Genomic DNA, 19,993 nt, shown 5'->3' with positions numbered 1-19,993 from the left:
GATTCTTTTGCCAATTAACATAAATCTGTATCCTCTGATTCCCGACCCTCCTGCCAGTGGAAACAGTTTCTCACTACACACTCGAACAAAACCCCTCATAATTTTGAACAACACTATTAAATCTCCACTTAACCTTCTCTGCTCTAAGGAGAACAATCCCAGTTTTTCCAGTCTCTCTACATAACCGAAGTCACTAAGATTAAGACCATCCATTCAGATGCCTGTGCTGCATCCCACAATTCCCAATATCACCAAGCCCAACCTCTCCTAAGGCTCCCCCATCATCCAGCCCTGATCCTGAGCCTTTTTCGAGTTTCCCTCCGATCTCCACGCATGTACTTTCCGAGCTGAGCTTGCCCATTAGACCCACCTCCTGCTCCCTTGACCTTATTCGGTGCAAACAGCTGATTACCCAACTTCCATTCCGGGCCCCAAACCAGCTGAAATTGTGAATGGTCAGTTTCCTCAGGTACTGTCCTCCTCTTGCCGTGAGACTGTTTGTTTCCTCTGCTTTCTCCCATTCTGATTGAATGCTGTACCTAAATACATCTCCTTATTCATGGCTTAGGCGATATTAGTTGCAATATTAAATATGTCTACGTATTTTAAGTGAATTGAATTGAATTTATTAATAAATCAATGACCATGAATAAGTCTGTTACTACACCTCGAATATTGGTGGTTTTCAAATAATTAAATAATTATTTGAAATTAACTTTCAGTTGAAAGCATATCAGAAAGATTAACACAGTGAATTTACGTTCAAAATGTTTAACCTCAGGTTTCCTTTTTCTGTATTTGCTCTCACTGCTAACTTCAACCTGATGTTATATAGAATTTACAGCATGGAAACAGTCCATTCGGCGTAAATGGTCTGTGCCGGTGTTTATGCTCCACGCGAGTCTCGCCCCATCCTACATCAGCTAACCCTATCAGCATTTCCTTCTACACCTTTATCTCTCATGTACCTATCTAGCCTCCCCTTAAAGGCATCTATACTATTCGCCCCAACTACTCCATGTGGTAACAAGTTTCACATTCTCACCACTCTCTGTGTAAAGAAGTTTCTCCTGAATTCCCTATTGGATTTATTGTGACTATTCTATATTTAGGGCTCCTGGATTTGGACTGTCTCACAAGTGGAAATATCTTCTCTACGATTACCCTATCGAACCACTTTATAATGTTTAAAACCTCTATCATGTCACCCCTCAGCCTTCTCTTTCCTCGAGAAAAGATCCCCAGCATGTTCAATCTTTCCTGATGGGCGTAACCACTCAGTTCTGGTTTCATTCTTGTAAATCTTTTTTGCACCTTCTACACTGCCTCTGCATCCTTTTTTTAATATGGCGACCAAAAGTGTGCACAGTATTCTAAGTGTGGTCTAACCAAGGTTCTATATAAGTTTAACATAACTCACCTGCTTTTCAATTTTATTGCTCTAGAAATGAACCCCAGTGCTTTGTTTGCAATTTATGGCCTTGTTAACTTTATTTGCTCCTGTTAATGATTTGTGAATCTGGACCCCTACATTGCTTCGCTCCTGTGTCCAATTTAGACGCTTATTTTCCAGGGAGTACGTGGCCTCCTTAATCCTTCTACCAAAATGTACCATATAATATTTTCAAATTCTTTACTTATTTATCTTGTATTTTTTAGTCCGCCCTCCAAAGCGATGACACTCATATTATGATGTTCGTGACAGTGAGTAAAGTGTCTCTCAAAGTACCGGTTTCCAGTGGATTCTAACACCATTCGGTTCTCATTATTTAGACTCCACTTCCTCTTTCAGTATGCTAGAGCTGACCATATCACTGAGATATAGATCTGCACAGTGGGTGGAGACTAATGTCCTTCAATAAACTCAGTGCTGCAGTTGCCCGTTGGGATCAGCATGAAGCTTTTAATCCCCAATGTTTCCATATCAATTCCCACCGTTAATGCATGCATCCATCCATCCCATAATAGAGCTCCGACACTTCTAATGCAATTCTGTTTCATGGTGTGGAGATGTGGGAATCTGTAAAAATGCACAATGTTTGGACACACACCCAACCCAGCTGCTTTCCTTTATCTTTCAGTGACGGTTTCACTCTGTCCCAAACCGGGGCTTTTGTGCATTTTGAAGAACGTTTCACGCTGTTTTGTGTCAATCGGCTCAAGGCCACCTTTTGAAAGTGACCATGGATTATTGGAATTATTTGCAAACGGACATCTTGATAGGCCTCACTGTGTACACAAATTCTCCTCATCTCGCCTCTGGTTCTTTTGCCAATAATTTTCAATCTGACCCTCTGGCCACCGACTCTTCTGCCAGTGGAAACATGTTCTCCTTATTTACTCTATCAAAACCCTTCATGAGTTTGAACACCTCTATTAAATGGCCCTTTAACATTCTCTGCTCGAAGGAGAACAATTCCAGAGTCTCTAGTCTCTCCAATTAATTGACGTTCCCTATCCTTGATATCATTCCAATAAATTTCCTCTGTACCTTCTGTAAGGTCTTGACATCCTTCCTAAAATGTTGTGCCCAGAATTGGAGGCAACACTTCAGCTGCGTTCAAAACAATGATTTATAAAGGTTTAGCATAACCTCTTTGCTTCTTTTCCCTATACCTCTATTTTTAAAGCCAATGATCCTATAAGTTTTATTTAACAGATTTATTGACTTGTACTGCCAACTTTCATGATTTGTGTACATACACCCCGAGGTCTGTCTGTTCCTGCAACACCTTTAAAATTGCACTATTTAGTTTATATTGCCTCGCCTCATTCTTCCTCCCAAAATGCATCTCTTCACACGTCTCTGTATTAAATATCATCTGCCATGTGTCTGCCCATTTTATTACCAGTCTGTCTGAAGTCTGCTACTATCCTCCTCACTGCTAACTACAATTTCAAGTTGACTACATTTTCAACCGAGCTACAAGGTGACGACTTTTTAAATAAATATTTTTAAATATTATCCTCCCCTTCTTTGAAGCACGTCTCTGTTATTGCCACTAGATCATAGTCCCATCTGGCGACTTGAGCCTGCAGCTCACGAACTTTATTTACAACGCTACGTGTGTTTTTTTTATTCCTTCATGGGATGTGGGCATCGCTGGCGAGGCCGGCATTTATAGCCCATCCCTAATTGCCCTTGAGATGGTGGTGGTGAACCGCCGTCTTGAAACGCTGCAGTCCGTGTGGTGAAGGTTCACCCACGGTGCTGTTAGGACGGGAGTTCCAGGATTTCGACCCAGCGACGATGAAGGAACGGTGATATATTTCCAAGTCGGGATAGTGTGTCACTTGGAAGGGGAACGTGCAGGTGCTGTTGTTCCTATATACCTGCTGCTCTTGTCCTTTTCGGTGGTGCAGGTCGACGGTTTGGGAGGTGCTGTCGAAGAAGCCTTGGCGAGTTGCTGCAGTGCATCCTGTGGACTGTACACACTGCAGCCACAGTGCACCGGTGGTTAAGGGAGTGAATGTTTCGGGTGGTGGATGGGGTGCCAATCAAGCGGGCTGCTTTGTCCTGGATGGTGACGAGCTTCTTGAGTGTTGGAGCTGCACCCATCCAGGCAAGTGGAGAGTATTCCATCACACTCCTGACTTGTGCCTTGTAGATGGTGCAAAGGCTTTGGGGAGTCAGGAGGTGGGTCACCCGCTGCAGAATACCCAGCCTCTGACCTGCTTTTGTCGCCACAGTATTTACGTGGCTGGACCATTTAAGTTTCTGGTCAATGGTGACCCCCAGAATGTTGATGGTGGGGGATTCGTCGCTGGTAATGCCGTTGAATGTCAAGGGGAGGTGGTTAGACTCTCTCTTGTTGGAGATGGTCATTGCCTGGCAATTGTCTGGCGCGAATTTTCCTTGCCACTTATGAGTCCAAGCCTGGATGTTGTCCAGGTCTTGCTGCAAACGGGCTCGGACTGCTTCATTATTTGAGGGGATGCGAATGGAACTGAACACTGAGGAATCATCAGTGAACATCCCCATTTCTGACCTTATGATGGAGGGAAGGTCATTGATGAAGCAACTGAAGATGCTTGGGGCTGGGACACTTCCCTGAGGAACTCCTGCTGCAATGCCCTGGGGCTGAGATGATTGGCCTCCAACAACCACTACCATCTTCCTTTGTGCTCGGTATGACTCCAGCCACTTGAGAGTTTTCCCCCTGATTCCCATTGACTTCTATATACTAGGGCTCCTTGGTGCCAAACTCGGTCAAATGCTGCCTTGATGTCAAGGGCAGTCACTCTCACCTCACCTCAGGAATTCAGCTCTTTTGTCCATATTTGGACCAAGGCTGTAATGAGGTCTGGAGTCGAGTGGTCCTGGCGGAACCCAAACTGAGCATCGGTGAGCAGGTTATTGGTGAGTAAGTGCCGCTTGATAGCACTGTCGATGACACCTTCCATCACTTTGCTGATGATTGACAGCAGACTGATAGGGCGGTAATTGACCGGATTGGATTTGTCTTGCTTTTTGTGGAAAGGACATACGTGGGCAATTTTCCACATTGTGGGGTTGATGCCAGTGTTGCAGCTGCACTGGAACAGCTTGGCTAGAGGCGCAGCTAGTTCTGCAACACAAGTCTTCAGCACGACAGTTGGGATGTTGTCGGGGCCCATAGCCTTTGCTGTATCCAGTGCACTCAGCCGTTTCTTGATATCACGTGGAGTGAATCGAATTGGCTGAAGACTGGCTTCTGTGATGGTGGAGATATCAGGAGGAGGCAGAGATGGATCATCTACTCGGCACTTCTGGCTGAAGATGGTTGCAAACGCTTCAGCCTTGTCTTTTGCACTCATGTGCTGGACTCAACCATCATTGAGGATGGGGATGTTCACAGAGCCTCCTGCTTCCGTTAGTTGTTTCATTGTCCACCACCATTCACGACTGGATGTGGCAGGACTGCAGAGCTTTGATCTGAGTCGTAGGTTGTGAACTCGCTTAGCTCTGTCTGTAGCATGTTGCTTCCGCTGTTTAGCATGCATGTAGTCCTGAGTTGTAGCTTCACCAGGTTGGCACCTCATTTTTAGGTATGCCTGGTGCTGCCCCTGGCATGCTCTTCTACACCCTTCATTGAACTAGGATTGATCCCCTGGCTTGTTGGTAATGGTAGAGTGAGGAATATGCTGGGCCATGAGGTTACAGATTGTGCTGAAATACAATTCTGCTGCTGCTGCTGGCTCACATTGCCTCACGGATGCCCAGTTTTGAGCTGCTAGATCAAGAAGATAGATGAGGGCTGTGCAGTAGACGTGGTCTACATGGACTTTAGCAAAGCCTTTGACAAGGTACCACATAGTAGGTTGTTAGATAAGGTTAGACCTCACGGGATCCAAGGTGAGGTAGCCAATTGGATACAAATTGGATTGACGGCAGAAGACAGAGGGTGGTTGTAGAGGGTTCTTATTCAAACTGGAGGCCTGTGACCAGCGGTGTGCCTCAGGGATCGGTGCTGGGTCCGCTGTTATTTGTTATTTATATTAATGATTTGGATGAGAATTTAGGAGGGATGGTTAGTAAGTTTGCAGATGAAACCAAGATTGGTGGCATTGTGGACAGTGAAGAAGGTTATCTAGGATTGCAACGGGATCTTGATAAATTGGGCCAGTGGGCCGATGAATGGCAGATGGAGTTAAATTTAGATAAATGTGAGGTGATGCATTTTGGTAGATCGAATCGGGCCAGGACCTACTCCGTTAATGGTAGGGCGTTGGGGAGAGTGAAAGAACAAAGAGATCTAGGAGTACAGGTTCATAGCTCCTTGAAAGTGGAGTCACAGGTGGATAGGGTGGTGAAGAAGGCATTCAGCATGCTTGGTTTCATTGGTCAGAACATTGAATACAGGAGTTGGGATGTCTTGTTGAAGTTGTACAAGACATTAGTAAGGCCACACTTGGAATACTGTGTACAGTTCTGGTCACCCTATTATAGAAAGGATATTGTTAAACTAGAAAGAGTGCAGAAAAGATTTACTAGGATGCTACCGGGACTTGATGGTTTGACTTACAGGGAGAGGTTGGATAGACTGAGACTTTTTTCCCTGGAGAGTAGGAGGTTTCGGGGTGATCTTATAGAAGTCTATAAAATAATGAGGGGCATAGATAAGGTCGATAGTCAAAATCTTTTCCCAAAGGTAGGGGAGTCTATAACGAGGGGGCATAGATTTAAGGTGAGAGGGGAGAGATACAAAAGGGTCCAGAGGGACAATATTTTTCACTCAAAGGGTGGTGAGTGTCTGGAACGAGCTGCCAGAGGCAGTAGTAGAGGCGGGTGCAATTTTGTCTTTTAAAAAGCATTTGGACAGTTACATGGGTAAGATGGGTATAGAGGGATATGGGCCAAGTGCAGACAATTGGGACTAGCTTAGTGTTATAAACTGGGCGACATGGACATGTTGGGCCGAAGGGCCTGTTTCCATGTTGTAAACTTCTATGATTCTATGATTCTATGTTCTGAATCTATCCCATTTAGCACGTTGGTAGTGCCACACAACACGTTGGATGGTGTCCTCAGTGCGAACACGGGACTTCATCTCCACGAGGACGATGCGGTGGTCCCTCCGACCAATACTGTAATTGACAGATGCATTTGCGACAGGTAGATTGGTGAGGACGAGGTCAAGCAGGTTTTCCCTCGTGTTGGTTCGCTCACCACCTGCCGCAGGCCCAGTCTGGCAGCTGTATCCTTCAGGACTCGGCCAGCTCGGTCAGTAGTGGCTCTACCGAGCCACTCTTGGTGATGGACATTGAATTCGCCCATCCAGAGTACATTTTGTGCCCTTGCTACCCTCAGTGCTTCATCCAAGTGGTGCTCAACATGGAGGAGGACTGATTCATCAGCTGAGGGAGGACGGTAGGTGGTAATCAGCAGGCGGTTTCCTTGCCCATGTTTGATCTGATGCCATGAGATTTCATGGGTACCAGAGTCAATGTTGAGGACTCCCAGGGCCACTCCCTGCTTGGATTCCAGTTGAAGGAGCTGTCCACGACCGAGTGTTGCCGAATGGCACACTCCAAGGTCCAGGAGTATGTTCTGAGGGACGCACTGAAGTGAGGTGCTGCCTACGTAAAGGTTCTTTGAGGAAAGGCGACCATGTAAGGACATGTCACTTTGTATGGTACAGAATGTATTAGAAGATCTGTACTGTGTTTTGAATTGTAATAATGAGATCTTAGTGTGCACGATCTGTGTTGTATTGTTTTGAACGGTAATTGTGACATTTTTATTGACATGTGTGTATCATTAAATTTTATGAAATAAAGCATATTTTGAAATTTTAATAATATCTTGTGGCACAAACAGACCAATCACTAAAAGTAGCGAATCAGGTTTACAAAAAGGCGAGTCAAACACTGGGGTTGAATTCTCGAGGGATAGAATTGATAAACAAAGAATTTACGTTAAACTTGTGTGGAGCCTTGGTTCGGCCACACTTGGATTATTGTGCACAGTCTGGTCTCCATTTTATAGAAAGGGTATACAGGGATTGGAGAGGGTGCAGAAAAGATTCACAGGGATGATACCAGAACTCAGGGGATATCATAATCAGGAAAGGCTGAACAGGCTGGGACTCTTTTCTTTTGAAAAGAGAAGGCTGAGGGGTGACCTGATAGAAGTCTTTAAGATAATGATAGAATTTGTTCGGGTAGATGAAGAGAAAATGCTTCCACTTGGGAGGGAGTATAAAATTAGAGGGAATAAATATAAGACTGTCACTAATAAATCCAATATGGAATTCAGGTAAAACTTCTTTACCGAATGAGTGGTAAGAATGTGCAATGCGCTACCACAAGGAGCAGTTGAGGGAAATAACGTAGATGTATTTAAGGGGATGCTAGATAAGCACAAGAGGCATGATGGAATATCGCATCCTGATAGGGTTCGATAGAGTAGGGAGGGAGGAGGCTCGTATGGGGCATACATGCTGGCATAAACAAGTTGGGCCGAATGGCCAGTTTCTGTGCTGTGGTTTTGAAGTAACTCGATGGAACTCAATGTACTATTTTGAGGGTGGTGGAAGAGCAGAGGGACCTGGGGGCGCACATTCACAAATCTTTGAAGGTGGCAGGGCAAGTTGATAAGGTGGTTAAGCAAGCGGATGGGATACATGGGTTTGTAAAGAGGGGCATTGAATACACAAATAGGGAAGTCATGTTAAACCTTTACAAAAGGCTGGTTAGGCCTCAGCTGGAGTATTGTGTACAGCACTGGGCACCACACTTTAAGAAGGATGTAAAGGCCTTGGAGAGGGCACAGACGAGATTTACCAGTGTGATACCAGGGATGAGGGACTTCAGTTATGTGGAGACACTGGAGAAGCTGGGCTTGTTCTCCTTGGAGCAGAAAAGGTTAAGGGGAGATCAAAAAGAGGTAATCATAATAACGAGGCGTTTTATAGAGCAAATAGGGGTAATTAAATAATTGGATTGATAACCAGAGGTCATCGGTTTACAATAATTGGCGAAACAACTAGAGCGGAAATAAGGAGAACATTTTTCACACGGAGTGTTGTTAAGCACTGCCTGAAAGGATGGGGACACTTTTAGAGGCTGTCTTCGTGTCAACATTCATATTTTCACTGGGAAACTGCAGGAACAGAGTGAAACGGGTCTGCTTGTGTCCCTGGATTCAATGTATAATGTGGAGAAATCTATAAAATTTATAATTGAATCGGTAAAAGTGAACATGGTCAATACAATTATATGAAAACTGTAAATGAAGCCGCTCATTGTTGGACCAGTCCTTTCTGAGCACAGCTTTTAACTTTATTCCTGAGAGAGGTCTCATTAAGACAAAGTTCTGAACTTTGAGAAGTTTGTGATATATCCACGTCATCATTTACATCGGAGTCAAAGCTGCTGATGTGGCCTGTTTGTTCAAATGACTGTAACTAATAGCAATGATCAGGGGTATAACCGTGTCAGTGGAGATTTACCCCCTGTATAAATCAGGGATCGCTGTAATGAATCCACACAGAGTGCCTGCCGGAGCTGCGGTTTCCAGGCCAACAGAAATCATTGCTTCTCACGGAAATGGGATATTCAGTAATGTATCTGATAGAATGTATTTATTATCCAGTTCTCGCAGCCGTTGGAGTTCCAGGTAAGCCATTATCTCAGCTGTTCATGGTGTAAATCGTTATTAAATCTGCTGCTGTACTTGATACTTTTTTTTTCTCCCATCATGTATTACACAGTGGACTGTTCTGTCCTCAGTCTCTGCTCTTTTGGTCTTGGAGCAGCTGCATTATATGCTTTACGATTTTGTTTATCCAATTCTGGCATTGTTACTGGATTATTCTCTGTGCTGAATGTATTGGAATCAGGTGTCTGGGCTAAGAGCTGGTCTCAGACCATCAGGAGTTGTTCACAGTTTCATGTTGTGGAACTAACCTGTCCTGGAATATTTTTTTCATAAATGTGTTTTCAGTGATTGATAATGAGACAGCTCACGGTCTCAGTGTTACAAGGAGGCAGCGCAATGCCTTCCCTCCACAATAATATGGTTCAGTTTAACTGGGATTTCAAAGTATTTATTGGTTATCACTGTTATGAAATATTATTTCATTCTGTGTGTGTACCTGACGCCGCATCAGATGTCTGGTTACTGAACTGTGTTTGCTGTTGATTCTTTCAATCTCATTCCCTGCTTCACTGTGGATGAAATTACTGTAAAGTGCAATGTTTTGAGGTCATGTTTCACTTCATCTGTTCAAATCATGAGCAGTTCTATTTATCTGTGGATTGTCAGCAGCAGCGGTGATGTTGGTGTTTTGTTAATTGAACAATGCCGCCATCTAACGCTGTACTTTATAATTACAGGAGAAGGAATTTCAATTATTGTGAGGTGTGGCTGGAAGAGGCATTCGATTCTGTTTATTCCACGCATTGTGGATGAAGTGAACAGTGTAGGTTAACTGGTGGAACCTTGCATGATCTGTAGAAACATTAAACTGTTCACAGAGGCTTCACCATTTAACAAACTGACACTGAGAATAGAATCGTTGGAACACGGGGCTGGTGAGGAGAAAGCAGGCGCAGGATGTTAGGATTTACTAGGAAAAGAAAGGGGGCATTGAGAAAGAGTAGAGACAGTGCGGAGAGATAGAGAGGAGCGATAGAGATCGCGACTGAGAAGGAAAACGAGAGGGACGGTGAGGAGGAAAGAGAGGAAGAGATTGACAGAGAGAGAAATGCACACACGGAGAACGAGAGAGGGGAGAGAGACAGAGCAGCAGCGGTGTGAATAATTAATCGGAATGAACTGCTGAAACTTCCAGTACAATTATGAAGAGGAAATGTGATTTGAAGGTGTTATTATGATGTTGTCAGATTGTGAGAGTTTTATTGTACTCTCTCCGGGTGTGTTTATCACTATCAGATCCTCAGTCTGTTTATGTGAATGTTCCTTTTCCTTGTTTACTGATTGAATACATAAACATAATTGAAATGTATTTAAAGAATAGGATCAGTGATTTCTTTATCGCTTTTAATTATGGGGATATTGTATTCTAGAAGCTATGTGTCAGTTTTATTCAATAAAGAACGAGGCGAATTCAATGATTGTATTTTAATGTAATTTTAGTTGAATATGCAAGTAAATTTATTGAACACATTATGTAACCAACGAGCAGTTTATTGACACCAATAACCACAGAAATTAATGGTTGAATTCATTAATTGGATTGTGTGAGCTGGACCTATAGATTAGATTTCCTCTAACACTCTGCTGCAGTCTCTCCCTGTGAATCCCAGCCTCTCCTCCCACGGCATCGAATCCTCCGTCTCCTCATCCGTTCCCTCAGTTCATTCGCTTTCCCAAACTATCAGCTACTGATTCCCCTCCAGCTCATACATGTCCTTTTCCTTGGTCTCCCTCCCAAACGCACTCGCTCGCTCGGCCTCCAGTTGCCTCTTCTAATCCAATCCGAAGCCTCAAACTCACCCCCACGGATCACGGTCTTTCCCGTTTTGTGCCAGCCCCAGTCGGCTCTCTCCACCCAGAGCAACAAACCTCCCCCTGTCCCCTCACCTTCTCGTCCCTCGCTCACTTTCCCGTCCATCTGGAGCCCAAATCCGGATTTAACCTGTTGGAATCCCGGTGTTTGTATCCCTCCTCCCTTCCCCACCGGCACTGCCCCCTCACTCGGCCCTTCCAGTGGATCTGGTGCTCACTTTATTCACTCTCTGTATCAATTTCCCAATTCATTATTGATCATTGTGTTTAAAAACATTTCTCTGTCCGAAAGCGCTGCCCAGGTCAGTGAATCAGTTTCCACCGTTTGATGCAGCAACAAAGCTGGAAATTTCACCCCAGATCCTCTCAAACTGCCGCTTTGTCTCCAGGTCTAATCAGTAATTTCTCTGCTTCTTTTCTCTCTCTTTTACAGTTAACTTGGTGGCGATTGTGATCCTGTCCCGAGGAAAGTGCGGACTCTCCAAATGTATCACTCGCTACCTGATGGGAATGGCGGCGGCCGATCTCCTGGTCGTTATCACTGATCCGATATTGAAATGGATTGGACTGATTTATTTCCCAAATTCATTCCTGAGAATTACTCCAGTGTGTTCGGTCATTGACTTCCTGACTTTTGCAACCACCGAGATTTCTGTCTGGTTCACAGTGGCTTTCACCTTTGATCGATTTGTGGCCATTAGTTGTCAGAAGCTGAAAACAAAATATTGCACTGAGAAAACGGCGGCTGCTGTTATCGGGGTGGTGAGTGCGCTGAGCTGTTTACTAAACATTCCCTGGTACTTTGTATTTGATCCGGAATATATAATGGACAATGTACCCCGGGGTTGTGTCTTGAAACCGAACTTTTTCACTTCACCCGTATGGGTAACTTTTGTCTTGTTTACTGTTGTTTCAACTCCTTGTCTCCCATTCATTCTGATTTTGCTGTTCAATGTTCTCACCGTCAGCCACATTTTAGCGGCCAATAGAGTCCGCAGGGGACTCCGGGGCCGCAGCAATGGAGAGAATCACAAGGATCCAGAGATGGAGAACCGAAGGAAATCCATCATTTTACTCTTCAGTATATCAGGCAATTTTATATTGTTATGGAGCACACTCGTTTTTTATGTTATCTCTCTGTATACAACAAATACCCAGTACTATACGGTCAGTGACATTGAGTCAGCCGGATTCATGCTTCAACTTCTCAGTTCCTGCACCAACACGTGTATTTATGCTGTGACCCAGACTAAATTCAGAGAGGAGCTGAAGAACGGGGTGAAATACCCACTGAATCTAATTGTTACATTAGTTAAATCATAGAAACGTCTGAAGTCTTTTCAACTGAAATTAAACAAAAAGTCAATGAGAGTGGATTTTCACGTTTGTCGGTGGCGTGAGACGGGCTGTAACGGATCGGGCGCCCGCTATTCACCGCGCCTGATTTTACCATCCATTGACATAAATGAATTCACGAAAGTAACTGATATTAAACCAATCATTTAAATACATTTGGAAATACCAGAGAGGAATCATATCTTACCCGACAAATGCGGTGTTGTGAAATGATACAAAGATGTGATTCTAACATGAAACTGTTTGCTGTTTTTTATTCTGGAAATAATATGATTTCAATATTTAATGTTTAATCGTGAAATGAATCAAATCAAATCCTCCTTTTCGATTGATGATTATTTCCCATCATACAGACTGTCCAGTGTGATGGACTGAGGGTGAGCTGTCAGGTTCAGACAGCGTCCTGTTCATTGGGACATTTGTTTTGACCAGAACAGAATAATAATGGACCAACACCCAGACCGTTACTAGCTGGTAAAATATTAATGTAATTTCAAACTCCAGTGGGGAGTTCCGAAGATCGTTTCCTCTCTGAGCTGCTGGGCAGCAATGTTTACTCACTGCAGGGAGTTTAATGGGACATGAGGCTGGGCCTGGTTACACAGATTTATAAGGAAACCTCATGATACATTTCTGAGACGATCAGGAGGCGGGAGATTTCTCACGGCCGCAGCAGGCCAAGGGAAAGCTCTCCGGCTCATCCTTACTCCACAAAATATAAGTTAACAATAAACTTCTCAGTGTTCTGGATCACTCAATGCCCATCGAAAGGGCGGCTCCTCCTCCCATTTGTAACTAACATTAAATGGTGTCCCGTGTACGTCATAATACTCTGATTTACATATTACACGTGGTCTGACCGGAAACAGGTGGGTGTTGCTCCGGCCGCTCTTCTCAGGACCCGACCCACCATGGCGGAGGCAGGAACTCCAACGTTAAAGGGGCGGTAAGTGACCTGACACCATTTACTCGCCTCTGACACGCCATTTCCGCCAGGCGGGGATACTTAAAATCGCCACACCTTTCCTGACCTACGCCCTAGTATTAATCTTGGAACCCCACAAGCTGGTCCATTGTCTCAAACTGCACCGGTTCACAACACGTGGAGGGAAAATTTCACCATCGCTGGGGGCTGAACTGAAAGAGCGGATCACCCGCCCCTTATAGAACAGGCCCGATTTTACTTTCTCCGTCAGTTTACCGCCCAAGCAGTGAAGGTGAAATTACCCCCTACGTCTCTGATCCCAAAGTTCGACAGGTGTGTGAAGCACATCACACACTGTTTGCTAAATACTGTCATGAATGTGAGCGTATCGATCCATGTATTCAGGTAAAAGGTGATAACCCCCCGCCCCTCCATAGAGACAGGATCCCTATACCGTGGAGTCGAAGTGGGGGTTCACCCCCAACAGCTCGGTAACACAGGATGCAGTGCACTGCGGGCAGTTCCCTGGGATGCACCTCCAGATAGATATGAACTGCTGCTGGAAGGCCATCAACTCGGTGAAGGAGGCCCGATGGTCTTCCTAAAACCAGCTGGTCTTCCAGGTGAAGGAGCTGTTCACGATCCAAGGTCCAGGAGTCCGTGCTGTGGGAAGCACTGAAGTTTAAACTAACTTGGCAGTGGGATGGGATACAGAGTGGAGCTACAATAGGGGGTGATGTGCAGCCAAATATATAGAAAAAAACAAGTCAGCTTGGAAGACAGGGCAAATATGTGAGGGCAGGGCTGGATGGCATCTATTTTAATGCAAGGAGTCTTGCGAATAAGGTGGATGAACTGAAGGTGTTGATAAACATATGGGAGTATGATATTGTTGCTGTCACAGAGACATGGTTGAGGGAGGGGCAAGACTGGCAGCTCAATATTCCGGGGTACAGAATCTTCAGGCGAGACAGAGGGGGAGGTATAAGAGGAGGGGGGTCGCAATATTAATTAAAGAATCAATTACTGCCATAAGGAGGGATGATATATTAGCAGGTTCCTCTAATGAGGCCATATGGGTGGAGCTTAAAAACAAAAAGGGGGCAAGCACTTTGATGGGAGTGTACTATAGGCCCCCAAACAGTCAGGGGGAGATAGAGGAACAGATATGTAGGCAAATCTCAGAAAATTGTGCAAATAATAGGGTAATAATAGTGGGGGATTTCAACTTCCCCAATATTAACTGGGATACTCAGAGTGTAAAAGGCTTAGAGGGTACAAAATTCTTAACGTGCATCCAGGAGAGCTTTTTGAGCCAGCATGTAGAAAGTCCTACAAGAGAGGGGGCGGTACTGGACCTAATTCTAGGGAATGTGGCCGGCCAAGTGGAAGAAGTGCTAGTAGGTGAGCACTTTGGTGACAGTGACCATAATTTGGTGAGATTTAAGGTGGTCATGGAAAAGGACAGGGAGGGGCCGGAAATAAAGGTTCTAAATTGGGGGAAGGCCGATTTTAATAGGATAAGGCAGGATCTGGCCAAAATGGACTGGGATCAGCTGCTTGTAGGAAAATCCGCATCGGAGCAATGGGAGTCTTTCAGAAGGGAGATTGAGTCCATACAATGGCAACATGTTCCTGTAAAGGTCAAGGGTGGTTCCAAGAACTCCAGGGAACCTTGGATGTCAGGGGATATACGAGAATGGATTAGGAAAAAAAGGAGGGCTTTTGGCAGATACAAAAGGCTAAAGACGGAGGAAGCCCTAGAGGAGTACAAAAAGTGCAGGGGGATACTTAAAAAAGAAATTAGGAGATCAAGGAGGGGCCATGAAATAACACTGGCGAGCAAAATAAAGGAAAATCCTAAGATGTTTTATAAGTATATTAAGGGTAAGAGGATGACTAGGGAAAAAATAGGGCCCATTAGGGACAAAAATGGCAATCTGTGTGTGGAGCCGGCAGATGTAGGAGGGGTTCTAAATGATTTTTTTGCATCTGTTTTCACTATGGAGAAGGACGATGTAGACATAGAAATACGGCAGGGGGACTGTGATATACTCGAACATATTAACATCGAGCGGGAGGAGGTATTGGCGGTTTTAGCAGGCCTAAAAATGGATAAATCCCCAGGCCCGGACGAAATGTATCCCAGGCTACTGTGTGAGGCAAAGGAGGAGATTGCGGGGGCTCTGACACATATATTCAGAACCTCTCTGGCCACAGGGGATGTGCCAGAGGACTGGAGAACCGCTAATGCAATACCATTATTCAAGAAGGGGAGTAGGGAAAAACCGGGGAACTACAGGCCAGTGAGCCTAACATCAGTGGTAGGAAAATTATTGGAAAAAATTCTGAAGGACAAAATTAGTCTCCACTTGGAGAAGCAAGGATTAATCAGGGATAGTCAACATGGCTTTGTCAAGGGAAGATCATGTCTGACTAATTTGATTGATTTTTTTGAGGGGGTGACTAGGCGTGTGGATGAGGGTAACGCAGTGGATGTGGTATACATGGATTTCAGTAAGGCCTTCGATAAAGTCCCGCACAGGAGACTGGTCAAGAAGGTACGAGCCCATGGAATCCAGGGTGCCTTGGCACTTTGGATACAAAACTGGCTTAGTGGCAGAAGGCAGAGGGTGATGGTCGAAGGTTGTTTTTGTGACTGGAAGCCTGTGGCCAGTGGGGTACCACAGGGATCGGTGCTGGGTCCCTTGCTGTTTGTGGTCTACATTAATGACTTGGATATGAATGTAAAAGGTATGATCAGTAAGTTCACTGATGATACAAAAATTGGTAGGGTGGTAAATAGCGAGGAGGATAGCCTCAGTCTGCAGGACGATATAGATGGGTTGGTCAGATGGGCGGAACAGTGGCAAATGGAATTTAACCCGGAAAAGTGCGAGGTGATGCACTTTGGAGGGACTAACAAGGCAAGGGAATACACAATGAATGGGAGGACCCTAGGCAAGACAGAGGGTCAGAGGGATCTTGGTGTGCAAGTTCACAGATCCCTGAAGGCGGCGGAACAGGTAGATACGGTGGTAAAGAAGGCATATGGGATACTTGCCTTTATTAGCCGAGGCATAGAATATAAGAGCAAGGAGGTTATGATGGAGCTGTATAAAACACTGGTTAGGCCACAGCTGGAGTACTGTGTGCAGTTCTGGTCGCCACACTACAGGAAGGATGTGATCGCTTTGGAGAGGGTGCAGAGGAGATTCACCAGGATGTTACCAGGGCTGGAGCGCTTCAGCTATGAAGAGAGACTGGGAAGATTGGGTTTGTTTTCCTTGGAGCAGAGGAGGCTGAGGGGGGACATGATTGAGGTGTACAAAATTATGAGGGGCACAGATAGGATGGATACTAAGGAGCTTTTTCCCTTCGTTGAGGGTTCTATAACAAGGGGACATAGATTCAAGGTAAAAGGCGGGAGGTTTAGAGGGGATTTGAGAAAGAACTTTTTCACCCAGAGGGTGGTTGGAGTCTGGAACTCACTGCCTGAAAGGGTTGTGGAGGCAGGAACCCTCACAACATTCAAGAAGCATTTGGATGAGCACTTGAAATGCCACAGCATACAAGGCTACGGACCAAATGCTGGAATATGGGATTAGAGTAGACAGGGCTGATGGCCGGCGCGGACACGATGGGCCGAAGGGCCTCTATCCGTGCTGTATAACTCTATGACTCTAAGATGCGGCCTGACCAAAGGCTCTATGGGGAAAGACGACATTGTAAGGCTATTTTACCTTGTATTGTTCAGCATGTATTTGAAAATATGTTCTATATTTTCAATTGTAATAACGGAATCGTAGCGTGTATGATATATATTCTATTGTTTTGAATTGCAATTGTGGTATTTACATTGAACTGTGTGCATCCATAAATTTTATGAAATAAAGTACATCTTGAAATATTTTTTAAAAGTTCCAGTCTCACCGTGTGTGCTGTGTTGGACAGTGAACAGTGGAAACACAGCCGGACAGTAAAGATGTGGGGAGTTATAAAAAGAACATCTATTGCAGGCACCAGGTGAGAAATAGGATTAATTTCTTAATGATGAGAAACTCGGGGCTGTAGAGGAGCAAAGGGATTTGTGTGTCCAGGTGCACCAATCACGAAAAGCTACTGCACATATCCAAAATTTAAAGGTCCCAATTTCTAGTCTGTCATATCCCAAGGTGCTGCTGTCAGGTATTTCGCCAACTCTCTGGAATTTGCTGATATAATCAGGCCCCACTGCCTCCTTCGCTGGTCCATTCCATCCATCCAGCGCCCTCTGCATTAAAAAGTTACATTCAATCATTCTGCTCATCCTCTGCCCCAGGGAGAGAAGACGAAGAGTGGCGGGAGGACCCAGACCATCAGCCTTATATGAGTTTGGACGTTTCTGTTTTTAATTCAGGTTATTTTATTTGCAATTATTTCCCTTTTTTGTACCTTTATATTTTAATTTCATTATTGCAGATTTTGCATTTTTGAACAAATTCTCCAAACCCTTTGCGCAGTGAGTGCTGACTCCGGGCCCATTGATTGACAGCTCTCACCACCTCCACCCCCATCCCCCACTACCCCGGGCTGACTCCTCCCATCACGTTACACGCATCACGCAGCAGCGTCACTCACCTTACCGCGCTGACGTCCTTGCGCCGCGTTGCCTTAGCAACAGGCCCGCGCCCGGAGGATGATGATTGCGGCCCAAGGCCGGTGGGCGGACGGGCGCTGCTGTGGGCGGGGGAGGGACCGACAGAGGGAGGGCCCGCACCGGGGAGTGGCCTGAGAGGGGTGGCGGGCGGAGTTACTCGGGGCCTCCTGCGGGCCCCGTGAATCTCCACTCTGTCAGCGCCCGGTGTGGAGCTGGGCTCGGGGGGGAGTCACTCTCCCGCCTCCCCGTCAAACGGGCCGTGGGTCGGAGCCCAAAAGTGAGCGAGAATCAAACAGCACAGAGAGAGGCCGCTCGGCCCATCGCGCCTGTGCCGGCCCTGTGAAAGAGGCCGCTCGGCCCATCGCGCCTGTGCCCGCCCTGTGAAAGAGGCCGCTCGGCCCATCGCGCCTGTGCCCGCCCTGTGAAAGAGCGATCCCATTAGTCCCACTCCCCCCTGCTCTTTCACCACAGTCCCGCAAATTTCCCCCCTTCAAGGATTGACCCGATTCCCTTTTGAAAGTTATTATTGAATCTGCTCCCACCGCCCTTTCAGGCAGTGAATTCCAGATCAGAACAACTCGCTGCCGAAAAACATTCTCCTCATCTCCCTCTGGCTCTTTTCCCAATTCCCTTCAATCTGTGTCCTCTGGTTACCGACCCTCCCGCCAGTGGCAACAGTTTCTCCCCATCGACTCCATCAAAACCCCTCCTCATTTTCAACCCCTCTATTAAATCTCCCCTTAACCGTCTCTGCTCCAAGGAGAACAATCCCAGCTTCTCCAGTCTCTCCCGGTAACTGAAGTCTCTCATCCCCGGGACCATTCTGGTAAATCTCCCCTGAACCTTCTCTGCTCCAAAGAGAGTAATCCCAGCTTCTCTATTCTCTCCTCATAATTATTATTATTTATTAAGTGGGTTGTGCTGGGTATCTGGAAGCTGTAATTCGGTGAGTAGAAAGCAGTGGGAGGATAAGTCTGCAGATTGATTTTGGGAGATGGTGAAGACGGTGATCGTGGATTCAGACAAGGGAGGGAGGTGGTCTTTGAGACCGTCCGTGCTCTGTTGTAAGATCTCACTGTGTGTGTCTTGTTCCAGCCGTTCCCATTTGTACCTGTGACCTGACTGGCGGAGTCTGCGAACTCGACTGCTGCTGTGACCCTGACTGTTCCTCCGCGGACATCAATGTCTTCTCCACCTGTCTGCCGGGCAGTGAACCCTAAGTTTCTGTTCGTGTGTTACTACATTGGCACCCGGTCCGGCAAAGCCTCGATTTTAAGACACTCGTTCTCGTTTTCAAATCCCTCCATGGTCCTCGCCCGCTCCCTATCTCTGTAACCTCCTCCAACCGATTTATTCTCCACCGACAACCCCATGTCACTCCAACCTATCATGGATTCTACCCAACCCATTTATCTTCGCTCACAGCCCATGTATACTCTACGCACGATCATTGCTGGGACACTCAGGTCTGTTATACACACAGTCGGTGCTGGGACACTCAGTTCTGTTATACATACAGTCAGTGATGGGACACTCAGTCCTGTTATACACACAGACAGTGCTGGGAAACTCAGTCCTTTTTATACACATTGTCAGAGCTGGGACAATCAGTCCTGTTAGACACACAATCAGTGCTGGGACATTCAGTCCTGTTATACACACAGTCAGTGCTGGGACACTCAGTCCTGTTGAACACACAATCAATACTGGGACACTCAGTCCTGTTGCACACACAGTCAGTGCTGGGACACCCAATCCTGTTATACATACAGTCAGTGCTGGGTGAGTCACTCCTGTTATACACACAGTCAGTGCTGGGACATATTGGATATATTGGCCTTGGAGGGAGGACAGTGCAGATTCACCAGAATGAGACTGAAGCTTTAAGGGTTCAATTAATGAGGACCGGTTGTACAAACTGGGTTTGCATTCCCTTGAGTTTCAACGGTTGGGGGGTGATCTGATCCAGATATTTAAAATTATAAAGGGATTCGATAGGCTCCCCCCCTCTCCCACCACTTTCTTCTCAACGCCCCCATTCTCATTGCTCTGAGTGCTGAGGCCTGGTTTCTTCCGTTCACCCACAATTACATCAGGTCTGCAAACTTCATGTTCAATT

The 19,993-nt window shown here is 45.7% G+C and overlaps 1 protein-coding gene across 1 annotated transcript in view; it reads right to left on the bottom strand.

The window, feature by feature from the left end:
- The window catches only part of LOC137316839 (zinc finger protein 229-like), a 330,353-nt gene that overhangs the window by 265,473 nt on the left and 44,887 nt on the right, over window positions 1–19,993 (bottom strand). The gene's annotated exons all lie outside the window — the stretch shown is intronic.

Source organism: Heptranchias perlo, unplaced genomic scaffold (assembly GCF_035084215.1).
Source record: "Heptranchias perlo isolate sHepPer1 unplaced genomic scaffold, sHepPer1.hap1 HAP1_SCAFFOLD_60, whole genome shotgun sequence".
In the NCBI taxonomy this organism is placed as follows: domain Eukaryota; kingdom Metazoa; phylum Chordata; class Chondrichthyes; order Hexanchiformes; family Hexanchidae; genus Heptranchias; species Heptranchias perlo.
This window is presented reverse-complemented; position numbering and strand designations above follow the sequence as displayed.